This window comes from Monodelphis domestica, chromosome 2 (assembly GCF_027887165.1).
Source record: "Monodelphis domestica isolate mMonDom1 chromosome 2, mMonDom1.pri, whole genome shotgun sequence".
In the NCBI taxonomy this organism is placed as follows: Eukaryota; Metazoa; Chordata; class Mammalia; order Didelphimorphia; family Didelphidae; genus Monodelphis; species Monodelphis domestica.
Window position 1 is genome coordinate 356405403 of NC_077228.1, and position 13095 is coordinate 356418497.

At 33.8% G+C, this 13095-nt stretch overlaps 1 protein-coding gene across 1 annotated transcript in view; it reads left to right on the forward strand.

The window, feature by feature from the left end:
- The first annotated feature begins 3992 nt into the window (after positions 1 to 3992).
- The window catches only part of UFL1 (UFM1 specific ligase 1), a 154117-nt gene continuing 145014 nt past the window's right edge, over positions 3993 to 13095 (forward strand). Inside the window, exon 1 of the mRNA XM_056818607.1 lies at positions 3993 to 4064. The gene's annotated coding sequence lies outside the window, so the exon portion shown is untranslated. The remainder of the gene's footprint in view (positions 4065 to 13095) is intronic.

Here is a 13095-nt window from a genome sequence, read left to right on the forward strand (position 1 = left end):
TCCTTTGGAAATTATCGTCCCTTATAATCTATACTCTGAAAAGTCTCTTTGTTTTACAGTTCAAAGTGAATTCATTATAGAGAATGCCAGATTGGTAGTGGAGAGCAATAAATACCTCTTTATCCAGAGACTTGGAAAAGCATGAATAATAACCATGTGGGGCAACCTTTTTTACCTTGCTTCTGTAGTATCTTTCAGTTCTTTTTTACAGGGATATCTCTAGGGTGATGCAGTCAGGGCTGTTTCCTCCCCAGCCCTCACCTCTTCTCTTTGAAACAAGATGATGATAATAATCGGTGTAACTCCTTGTCCAGTGACTAACAAAGGTTAATCTTGGTAGCAGTTCCATATCAAAGCAGGTTTAAAACTGAATGTATGCCTCATACATTCTATATGTATATGTTTTACTCTCTAAGTTTGAAAAAATAGAAAATGTATATTATTTAATAATGAAGTGATATTCTATTATTATTAATATAAAATCAGAGGTTTGATTCTGAATACAACTGGGTTCCTATTGTGATAAAAGCAGTCAGAAATTTCCTTTTGCTTTTCCCCTCTTCTCTACTTATTTTATGATATTCAGAATTCTAGATTTATAAAGATGTCCCTGACAATTGGCTAGTATTTGAAGGTGCTATAGTCTTTTCCAGAATGCAGTATGTGGACACTTTAGTCTTTCTGTCTAAACAATGTTTACTCAGTTTGAATGCTTCTCCCAAAGACTTGTGAAAATCTGTCACTCTTTATTCTGACCATTATCTAACAAAGACTGTAAGTCAAGTCAAATCAAGCAAACAGGAATTTATTAAGTGCCCACTCTGAATCTGGCAATGTGCTAAGTGCTAGTAATACAAAGAAAGGCAAAAGGTAGTTTCGTGCTCTCGAGGACTTCAACAAGAAAACAAACAAGATATAGACAGGATAAATTATACAGATTTAACAAAGAGAAGTCACCAGCTATAGAAGATCTAAAAAGGCTTCTTGTAGAAGGTGGGATTTTAGTTAGGACTTGAAAATCCTAGAGATGAGATGAGGAAAGAAAATGTTCTAGGCATAGGAGGCAGCCAGAGAAAATGCATGGAGTTGAGAGAGGGCGTATCTGTCTTTTCTGAGGCCATATTATTTTACATATAGAACACATTAGCATTCTCAGGTATCAGGTATCTATATTGGGTACCAAAATATACAGCTTTGCTATTTTTTTCATTTAAGCAAAACAATGCCCCAGGTGGAATGGTTGGTACAAAATATACTATCATTCAGGACATGATTATTCATTTATTTTCCCTGTCCTCCCTCACTCCCTAAAAAATGTCTGGTCGAACTTTGATTAATTAATGACCTATATTATTCAGTTTAATTTTTAATTCTTAAAAATTTTATATTCCAAAAATATATATCCATATCCTATTTCCAAAAAATGGAAAAATTCTCACATTACAATAACAAATATCAAACTACATTGGCTCTTTAGAAAACAAGGGCAGGGATGAGATTCATGTCATTAAATAAGTGACAAACTTATTCAGTACCTACAATGTGTAGAACACTGTTAAGAAGAAACTAGGGGGTTCAAAAAAAGTGTCATAATTCTGACCTTCAAGATGCTAATATTCTACTAGGTGGACATGCCATGTATGCAGATAAACACAAAGAAGGCACAACATAAATACAGTGATGTCAAGTGATCATTAAATAGGATGAAGAAAGCTTTCAGTGAGAGGTGGCACCTGAGATCATTCTTGAAAGAAACTCAGAATTCCAAAAGAACTGAAGAAGAAGTATATTCCAATCATGGGATTCCATGCAAATACATGGAGGTTAGATAGGATATTATGTACAAGCAACAACTTGTAGATAAATTTGAATTGAACACAGAATATTTGAAAGGAGTAATATGAAATAAGACTGGAAAGGTAAGTAGGAACCAAATTGTGGACAGCTTCAAATGTCAGGCAGAAAAGTTTGTATTTTATGCTAGAGGAAATGTGGGTTAGTTGTTTTTCACTTGTGTCTGACTCTTTGTGACCCCTTTTGGGTTTTTTTTGGCAAAGATAGTAGAGTGGTTTGCCATTTCCTTCGCCAGCTCATTTTACAAATAAGGAAACTGAGGCAAACAGGGTTAAGTGACTTACCCAAGGTCACAAGCTAATACATGTCTGAGGCTACATTTGAACCCAGGGAGGTGTCTTCCTTAATCAGGTCCAGCACTCTATCCATTGTATCCCTAGCTACCCACTGAAGAAAATAGAGATCCACTAAAGATTTTTGAGGAGGGGATTGGCATGGTCTAATATGTTTTTCAAGAACAATTTGCTCCTTGTGTAGAGAATGAATTAGAGAGGCAAGAGACTAGAAGCAAAGAGACCAATTCAGATGCTACTGTAAAAGGCAAAATGACAAGCAATGAGATCCTAAATTAGGTGCAATGGTTATGTGAGAAGAGAGAATGGGACAATTACCAAAGATATTGTGTGCATAGAATTGACAACTGATTGGATATGAGAGACAGGGGAGAAGGAAGACTGAGTCTGAGATTGCAAAGCTGTAAGACTAAAGATAGTGATATCCTCACTGGAAATAGGAAAGTTTACAAAGGGAGTAGTTTTAGGAATGAAGATATCTTAATAAAGATATCCATTTGAAAGTTAAAACTAGACTATTAGTAAATTAAAAAGTCATGTGGAATATAGGCAAATAAGTAGTTTATTGTATTAGCCTATATATATATATATATAAATATAGATATGCCTATGTATATGCATGTTTATATATATATATATATATATATATATATATATAAACATTAGACAGAGGATGTAAATGATGTTTAAGGTTTGGAACTTAGCAACTACTTTTTGTTTTAAATTTACTGTTCATCTCTTTTGAATTCCTATAGATTTTGGAAATTTCCAATTTAATTTCTTTCCAAAACTCCTCATATAATTTCCTAGAATGTTGCATTCAAATTCTGTCTTCATTCTTATTTTTTAATTCTTGAGGATCAGTAATTTTCAGATTGTTTAAATGAACTTTGTCCTGTAGTTCTTGTTGAGTTTGAAAATCCTAAAGGACTTCCAGGTAGAGCTGTCTAGCAGGTAGCTGGTAATGTGTAATGAGAATCTGGGAAAGAAATGAGTGGGCAATTAGGTGGCCCAGTGGCCCACTAGGCTTGGAGTCAGAAAGACCTGAGTTCAGATCTGGTTTCTGACACTAGCTGCATGACCCTGGCAAGCCACTTAATACTGCCTCAGTTTCTTCATCTGTAAAATAAGTTGGATTAGGAAATGGCAAACCAATCCAATATCTTTGCCAAGAAAATCCCAAATGGAATCACAAAATGTTGAAGACAACTGAAAATGAATGAAAAACAACAGAGATAAAATATGGGAATCATTTGTTTAGATATTTGTACCTATAGAAACTTGGGGTCTTGTAGCAGAAGAATGATAGGAAGAGTGAGGAAAGGGAAGAAAGGGGCTAATACAGGAATCCTAAAAGAACTAAAGCAGGAATTCCTTCAGGACCCACCTTAGCTAGTGGCTAATATTAGAGAGAAGAGAAAATAAAGAGCTTTCTGGTCTCTTAAACACACACACACACACACACACACACACACACACAGAAAGAGAGAGAGAGACTCTATAATACCTACTCACTATTTCCTGAAATTACTTTAATAGGACACAAAGTCCTTCATTCCCTCACTTAGAGATAAAAAGAGCTTTAAAATGCAAATACCTAGCAGAGTTAAAGCATTAATGTTAAGTTTCAGTCAAAGAATAAATGGAAATTTATGTGTAGTTTCATAGGATATTAGAGTTAGAAGGGAACTTAGAGTCCAATATCTTCCCATTACAGGATGAGTCCCAGAGAGATGATGTAAACCAAGGTCACATAATGAGTGACAGAGATAAAACTAGTACCATACCTCCTATCTCCTGATCTAGGTTTCTTTTCTCTAGGCAGCTAGATGGTGCAATGGATAGATGAGTGGACCTGCAGTCAGGAAGATGAGTTCAAGTCTAACCTCAGACACCTACTAGCTATTGTGATCTTGGGTAAGTCATTTCATTTCTGTCTGCCTCAGCTAAATTGTAAAATGAGGATCTTAATAGCATCTGCTTTCTAGGGTTGTGAGACTTGTATCACAATGTCTAGGTCTTAGTGGGCACTTAAATGCTTGCTCCTTCCTCTCACTATCCATGCCTAACCCCACCTCCAACTTCAACACACAAACTGGTAAATTATTAGGAGGAGAAAGAAACTGGAAAGCAGGAAGCTACTTGACAGCAGTAGGAAAATGGAATTCAGAGGTATATTGGAGCCAGCTGAAGCTGACTTTTGAGAGCCAGTGATTTAAATTGTAGAGTGAGTATTTACACCTCAGAAACCAGCAAACAATACAAATCAGGATTTATTTTTTTGTTGACGTCTGGACTTACAAGAGTGATGGAAAAATGCTAATAATGCATATTAAACATAAAAATGTGTCATGTATATTTGGAGAACCAGTTGTATTAAACATTTATCAATGCACCACTGGTAAGATTCCACAAAGGGCAAAAAGGAATCAAAACAGGTGACATTTAAGAAAACGTTTCTGGTTTCACAGTTTTACCTCAAACCAATCCAATTTATATTTGCTTGAACAAATAAAAGTTGTACACTAGTGAGTAATTACTAGTCAAGGAGGCAAGCATTTTAATAGGGGTTATGTTCCTAGGAAGGTTAATTTTGGTCGTTAAGTAAATTAAAAAGTCATATTTGTTGGACTATATGCAAATTAGATGGGCAGACCATTGAATTAATAAATATATGTGTATACATATTTACATATATGTATTTCTTTGTAAATATGGTTTGCCTTCCTTTTCTGTCATATGTACATATGTTCATATATGCACTTGTATAATATGTATGACAGAGGTAGCAACTAAAGTGAATATTGAAGGTCTGTTACTTAGCAACTATATTTCTGGGTGAATTAGGGTTAGAGTTCTTTTCCTTTGTACCTCCTCATATTTCTATACATTTTTCATTCTCTATCTTCAGTAACTGAATATTCAATATTTTTCATATATATAATCTTATAAAATGTTATTCAGACTATTTTTTTTCCTGAGAGACTAATGATTTTCAAATTATATCACCAAACACACTCCTGTAGTACTGTTATTTGGGCTTGGAGAGATCTAAAATTTACTTGGAGATGAATCATTAAAAAATCTTGCTTTCTACATTTTTACTCTGATCTCTACATTTATGAGCTTTTTATGAGCCATTTTGCTCTTCAGAGAGCCAGTAATTAATATTCTACAGCACCCTTTCTAACCTTTTCAGTGTTCATGTTGACATCATCTTCCTTCAATTCTCTCTTATTATAATTCTATTATTATGGATGACAGATTTTTCTATTCTTTTATCAATATTATAAATGACTCATAAAATTCTTGCATCATATTTTTTTCTTTCTTCTAGATACCTAGTTGTAGCCACAAAAGTTCCTTCCTTCTCAAGATTTATACTTGCTTTCTTTAATAAACAGCATTTCTTCAATACAATGGTATTTCTTTTTTGGATAATTACCCTTTTCTTTATTTGATACATCTGTTGCAACTTTGAGGAGATGCACAGGACCTGGGGTTATTTAATTAATCACCTTGTCAAAATATGCATGAATAGTAAGTAGGGACTTGAATTGAGTAAGAGGAGAAGAAAAAAATCATATTGCATTTGAGAAATGGTAAAGCAATTCTATTTTCCTTGTCCTTTCTAGTATTTGTTATTTTTGATAGGTGCGAGATGGTACTTCAGAGTTGCTTTAATTTGCATTTCTCTAATCAATAGTGATTTATAGCATTTTTCATATTGCTTTGTATATATGTCTATGATCATATACTTTGATTTCTTCTGCAAAGTGCCTTTTGAAATCCCTTGATCATTTGTCAATGGGGAATTTGATTTTATTTTTATAAATTTATTCAGTTCCCTATATATTTGAGAAAAGAGACCTTTATCAGAGGAACTTGCTGTAAATTTTTTGATACTTCTTCATTATTTCAGGTATCATTTACCAAAATGTAGTTTTATTGATTCTCTCTGATAATTGGGTATATTTTTGCTCATTCTTTGTCTGAGATAATTTTAAATTCAGCTGAAAAACAACAGATTTTGATACATTTCCTTATTTTAATTCTGAGTATGTCTTTCATTTCAAGTGGATCCCTTGCAAATAACATATTGTTGGATTCTGGTTTCTAGTCCTTACTGCTATGTGCTCCCATTTTATGTGTGAACTCATCCCAGTCCGCAACTCCACCAACAATGTATTAGTATTCTGATTTTACCAGATCCCTGTCAGTTTCTCATTTTCCCTTTTTGTCATGTTATTCTATCTGATAGGTGTGAGATGTAGCTCTGAGATGTTTTAATTTGCATTTCTCTAGTACTTATTTGAAACATTTTTGTATGACTAAAGATAGTTTTAATTTCTTCATCTGAGAAGTGTCTGTTCATTGCCTTTGACCATTTATCATTGAGGAATGCTTTATATCCTTATAAATTTGACTCACTTCTCTATATATTTGAGAAATATGGCCTTAATTAGAAATAGCTGGTATAAAAATATTTTCTAATCCCTCCATTTTTTTGAGATGATCTTAACATAAATGACTCACACCCAGGTCTTTAATCTATTTAGACTGCTTCCAAGTACCCTAACGACAATAGTTTTTTGGGAATTATATGTGTATCATCTTCCCATATAGAAATGTGAACAGTTTAATTTAATCAAGTTTCTATGATATCTCTTTCATGTTTACCTTTTTACGTTTCTCAAGTCTTATCTTTGGATGTCACATTTTCTTTTCTTCTTTGGTCTTTTCATCATGAATTCTTAAAAGTCCTCTATTTTATTAAGTATCAGTTTTTTCCTTGAAGGATTATGCTCAATTTTTCTTGGTAGGTTAATTTTAGATATAATTCTAGCTTCTTTGCTTTCTAGGATATCATATTTCAAGCCTTCTGCTCTTTTCATATGGAAGCTGTTAAATCTTATGTGATCCTGAGTATGACTCGACAATGTTTGAATTCTATCTGGTTGCTTGCAATATTTTTTCCTTGTGTTGGGAGCTCAAGAATTTGGCTATAATCTTCCTGGGAGTTTTCATTTTGAGATCTCTTTTGGGAGATGATCAATGAATTCTTTTCATTTCTATTATATCCTCCGGACTTATAATGTTTTTTAAATCCTTACCTTCCATATTGGAATCAATACTGTATATTGGTTCCAAGGCAGAAGAGCAGTAAGGGCTAGGCAATGGGGGTTAAGTGACTTGCCCAGAGTCACACAGCTGGGACGGGTCTGAGGCCAGATCTGAACCCAGAACCTCTTGTCTCTAGGACTGGCTCTCAATCAATCCACTGAGCTATCCAGCTGCCCCCAGATTTATAATATTGAGGCAACTTTCCTTTATAATTTTTTCCTTTATAATTTCTTAAAATTTGATGACTATTTTCTTTTTCTTATTATGCCTTTCAGATAGGCCAATAATTCTCAAATTATTTCTCCTCAATTTATTCTCCAGGTCAGTTGTTTTTCTAATAAGGTTTTTTTTTTTTACAATTTCTTCTATTTTTTCCATTGTTTAGACTTTGTTTTGATGTTTCTTGATGCCTCAGGGAGTCATTAACTTCTAATTGCCTAATTCTAATTTTAAGAAATTATGTTCTTCAGTGAACTTTTGTATCTCTTTTTCTATTCGGCCAATTCTGCCTTTTGAGTAATTCTTTTCTTTAGTCAATTTTCATGCATCTTTTATTATTAGACCAATTTTTTTCTTCAATATTTTTGTGCCTCTTTTACTAAACTGTTAATTTTCTTTTCAGAGTTCTTGATTTTTCAACTACCATTCATTGTTTCTTTAACTCTTCTAAGAATTCTTGGTGGGTTTGTGTTCAATTAGTATTTTTTCCTTTGGTTCTGTTTTTTACATTGTTATCTTCTGGCTTTATGGCTTGGACTTTCCTTTAATAAAGTAGCTTTTAATGGTGAAGTTCTTCTTGTTGTTGTTTGTTCATTTTTTTCTAGTCTATTTCTTGATTCTGAACTTTATGCTGAAGTTGGGCTCTGCTCTTCTAGGGTTAAGGAGGCAATATTCCACCCTTCAAGATTTTTCCTGCTGGTTTTTTCAGAGTTAGTTCTAGGGGTCTACAAATTTTCAGTGCTTCCAAAGTGATGTGATCCAGAAACAGGTATGGTACTTGCTCTCCTGGTATGTGCTATGGTGTCTCTCAGGAAGGGCCCATGCTTCTCTGCAGCTACAAGTGTTAGCATTCCTTTTCGCCCTGAAACTATAACCAAGTCACATGCTCTTCTCTAACCTCAGTGGTTAGTGTTACTTTCTGCCTTCAAACTAAACCTAAGGGCCCTATACTCTTGTGATAAAAAAACAAAGCATTTCTTTTTTCCCTGGAACTGTGACCCAGAATTGTCTAGGCAATCGAGTTGCCATTCAGTGCCAGCTGTAGCTAGTGCCAACAAAAGTTTCCTTGTTATCTCTTTCTAACCTAGTATATAATTCCCTTATCTTTTGTCTGAGAGCTTCTGAAGCTATTGCTGCCATTGTCATAATAATAATCTCTAATGTCCACTTCTAGCACTTCCCCCTCAACAGTGTCACAAAACTTCTGTGAACCTAGATGATCTTAGGTTGGAAAAAAGACTCATCCTGATCATTGGTTGGCTTTGTTTTCTTTAACTTAATCTGAGGCATTCTTTTAAGGTTATTTAGAACAGAATATTGAGACAGTTTGACTGGGTTGCTTTCTCTAATTCACCAAGTTGTCTCCCCCCAAAAGCCACTTTTAACAATTAGTGCTCTCCAAAAATGGAGTATACACTGCCTCATGAGGTAATGAATTTAATTTTTACAATAACAGTCCCTGAATAAACTAAATTAATTCTTGTCACAGGTATTATTGAGAGAATTAAGGTAGAGATTGACATTTAATGTTTCTTCTTATGCTAAGAGTTCAATGAAACAAAATTTGCCATCTTAATTCAATTCATTTTTTTTCATCTTTTTGAGGGCAGAAACCATTTCTAATTTTTCTAATTCAGCTCTTAGCACAATATATGGTACATTGAAGGCATTTACCAGATGAACAAATGAGTGAAGGCATGCATCAATGAATATTATCAACTTAATAACAACAAAACATTTGTAGAATAATCTTGGCTCTGTAATACAAAGAACCAAAATAACTTAGATATTTCATACTAATATAAGAAATAAAGTGATGATGAATTCAAGTTACTAGTCCCAGATACATCTCAGTTTACTAAATGAGTTACTTTGTGATTATCATTAATCTCTGAAAGCTAATAAATAATGAATTGTTGTATAGATCAAACAAGATAACATATATAAAACACTTTGGAAACCTTGAAGTTCTATATAAATACTAGATAGAATAATGCCAATAATAATTATTGAAACATTAGAGAAGGGCAAATTTTAATGTAGTATGAAAGCTATAAAACAGGGAAGTTGGCATCATTTCCTGTGAAAATCTTAGAATGTATTATGAAAGAAGTAAAAAGTAACAGAAATAGCCAAAATAGATTAATCAATAATAGGTCATGTCAGAGTATCCTGAGAATTTCCAGGTTATTAAATGAAGAGAATATTCTAATTTAAATTTGTTTGGATTTTAGCAAAGATTTTGATTCTCATATTATTTTCACAAAAAAAAAATACCTCTCAGATGTGGTCTAAATGAGAGTACCACTGAGAAAACTGGGAGGAGCAGCTAGGTAACACATTGGAAGAGCACCAAGCTTGGAGTCGGAAGGACCTGGCTTAAAATATGACCGCAGACGCTTCTTAATTATGTGACTCTGAGCAAGTCACTTAAACTCAGTTGCCTAACCCTTACTGCTCTTTTTCTATAGAGTTTAAATGCATAGTATCAACTCTAAAACAGATAGTAAGGATGATTTTTTTTTAAAGAGGAAGAAAACGAAAGCTAAGCACTAATTGAAAGGAAGAACCTCGTCCCAAGCTGGTAATTAATGGTTTCATGCCATTTTGGAAGAAGGTCTTCATAAAAGATCTGTTATTAGCTCTATGTTGTTCAATATTTTTCATCAATAACTTGGATAAACTCACAGGTGCAAACACCAAATTTTCAGATGATGAAAGCTAGGACTAAGAGTAAAACAATGTTAAGATTCAACAAGTATAGAACATTGAATGGAATAAGAACGAAAGAAATGGAATAAGGGTAAGTGGAAAGTCTTATATTTGCTTTCTAAATGTTAACTGTAAAGAAAGCTGTGGTGAGGCATGACTAGATGGAAGCTTGTCTGATAAAAAAAACAGTTTTAGTGAACTACAAGTTCAATATATCAACAATATGAGATGACAAGATAAAATACTGCATGGTGGAAGCCAGAGTGTGAATGTGACCTATGACTCTACACTTTGAGTAAATGTAAACAGCAAAAGAAGCTCCAAATGTTCCATGAGAAAACTTGTATGTGGCCTTGGGTCATCTCTGGCATTATAACTTCATTGTTCTGTCTTCATATAATGTATGATGTGGCCTGGAGCAAGTGAGGAGTCCGCCACTATACAGTCCTCCTGTAGCAAAAGATGACTGGTTTCATAAGTAAAGTCCCTTAAGCAATCCAACAAATTCACATATATTTACTCCCACACTAGCATAGATAGCCCTTGTTTCTTCAGTATTTCAGTATTCTTCCAGTTAACCTGCCACCCTGCAACTGGATAGAAGAGATCTTGTGTCTTCATAATTGGTATAATTAGAAGGATCTGCATCCTTACAAATATTGATATGGTATTAGTCTGAATTGAGATAGGCATGGTGTTCAGATTGGATATCATTAAGTTTCAATCAGTAGAATGGCAAGAACAAATTTCTAACACAAGGCATGGAAACTTATAGTTCTGAAAATATTGCTTAAATCTTATAAAATAATAAAGTTATGTGTCTTCATTTTTTGGGGAGTGAACAATGATTTCACAAAAACTGCTGGGGAAACTAGAGAACAATATAACAGAAATTAAGCACAAACTGACATTTCATGCCATTTACCAAGATAAAGTCAAATTGGATACATGATTAAGAAATGAAGGATAATAGCACAAACAAATTAAAGGATCATAGAATAGTTTAACCATCTGATCTATGATAAGGGAAGAACTTATGCTCAAACAAGACATAGAGAATACTATGAGATAGAAAATGGATAACTGACTAGGTTAGATTAAAAAGGTTTTGAATAAACAAAGCCAATGCAACCAAAATTAGAATGGAAACCACAAAATGGGAAAAAAATTTTATAGCAAACATTTCTTACAAAGATCTGATTTCTCAGATATATAGAGAACTGAGTCAAATTTACAAGAATCCAAAGCAATTCTCAATAAAAATGGTCAAGGGATATGAACAGGAAATTCTCAGATGAAGAAATTAAAACTATCTTTAGTCATATAAAAATGCTTCAAATAACTACTAGCTAGAGAAATGCAAATTAAAACATCTCAGAGCTATACTTCACATCTATCAGATTGACTAACATGACAAAAAAGGAAAATGACAAATTGAGAGGGATATGGTCAAATCAGAACACTAATACACTGATGGTGGAGCTATGAACTGATACAGCCATTCTGGAGAGCAATTTGGGACTCATTCCGAAAGGACCATAAAACTGTTCTTACTCTTTAACTCAGCAATATCATTACTAGTTCTGTATCCCAAAGAGATAAAAGATAGGGAGAGAGAAGCTACTTGCACAAAAATATTTGTAGCAGCTCTTTTTGTAGTGGCAAAGAACTAGAAACTGAAAGGATGTCCATCAATCAGCTGGGGAGTGACTGAGCACATTGTGGTATATGATTGTACTATTGCATTATTACTATTGCACCATAAGAAGTGTCAAGCAAGATTATCACAAAGAACCCTGGAAATATTTATATGAAGTGGAGCAAAGTGAAGTGATGAGAAACAGGATAATATTGTACACAGTGATAGCAATAAAGTATGATGATCAACTGTGAATGGCAACTTTCATCAGTAACACAAGGATCCTGGACAGCTCCAAGGGATTCAAGAAGAAAAAGGCTATCCACCACCTATAGAAGGAATTGATAGAGTCTACCTGTAGGCTGAATTATGCCATTCTTCACTTTATTTCCTCCAAGAATTTTTCTCTTGTGTAAGTGATATGTGTCTTGCAGAACATGATGAACATGGAAATCTGTGTTGTATTATAATACATATACAACCTATATCACCTACTGTCTTGGGTTTGGGAGGGAGGGAGAAAACCTGGATCACAAAATGTCATAAAATGATTATTAAAATTATATCAACATGTAATCTGGAAAAATTAAATTAAAAAAATTTTAAGAGAATAGTGGTGATGTTTTCCCTTAAGTGGCATGCAAGAAGGGTTTATTTTTTTTACTGATTAGTCCACTTTGGCTTTCATTTTGGTGAATTTTCTGTGCCCTCATGGAAAGAGATGTTTTTGAAATATGCAGTTTTTTTTAAAGTCTTACCCAGAGAACTGGTGATGATGGCTGGGTTGGCAGGATGATGATTACCACATGGAACAAGTCAATTAGTTTACTCATGTTGATGTTTAATTATCATCAAAGGCAATTACATTCTTTATTTGCTTTTTTTTTTGTCAGAATGTATGCTCCTTGAGAGCAGGAGTTATTTTAGTAACGCCAATGCATAGGAAAGTCACTTACCATAGTAAAGTTCTAATGAATGTTAAATTAAATTGAGTAAGGGATAGTGCCACCCCCTATCCCCACCCTGCTACTCTGTCCTGGTTATACCACATCTGAACTTTCCTAAAATTGAATCTCTAAAATTCAATTTTAGATGCCATATTTTAGAGTGGAAACTGATTAGCTGAATATTGTTCAAAAGAGGGTTGCCAGGATGGGAAAGGGATTCAAGATCATGATATACACTATTAAATTGAAGAAAATAAGGGCAATTTAGTCTGAAGAATACATTGAGAGATGAAAAGGTACATAATAG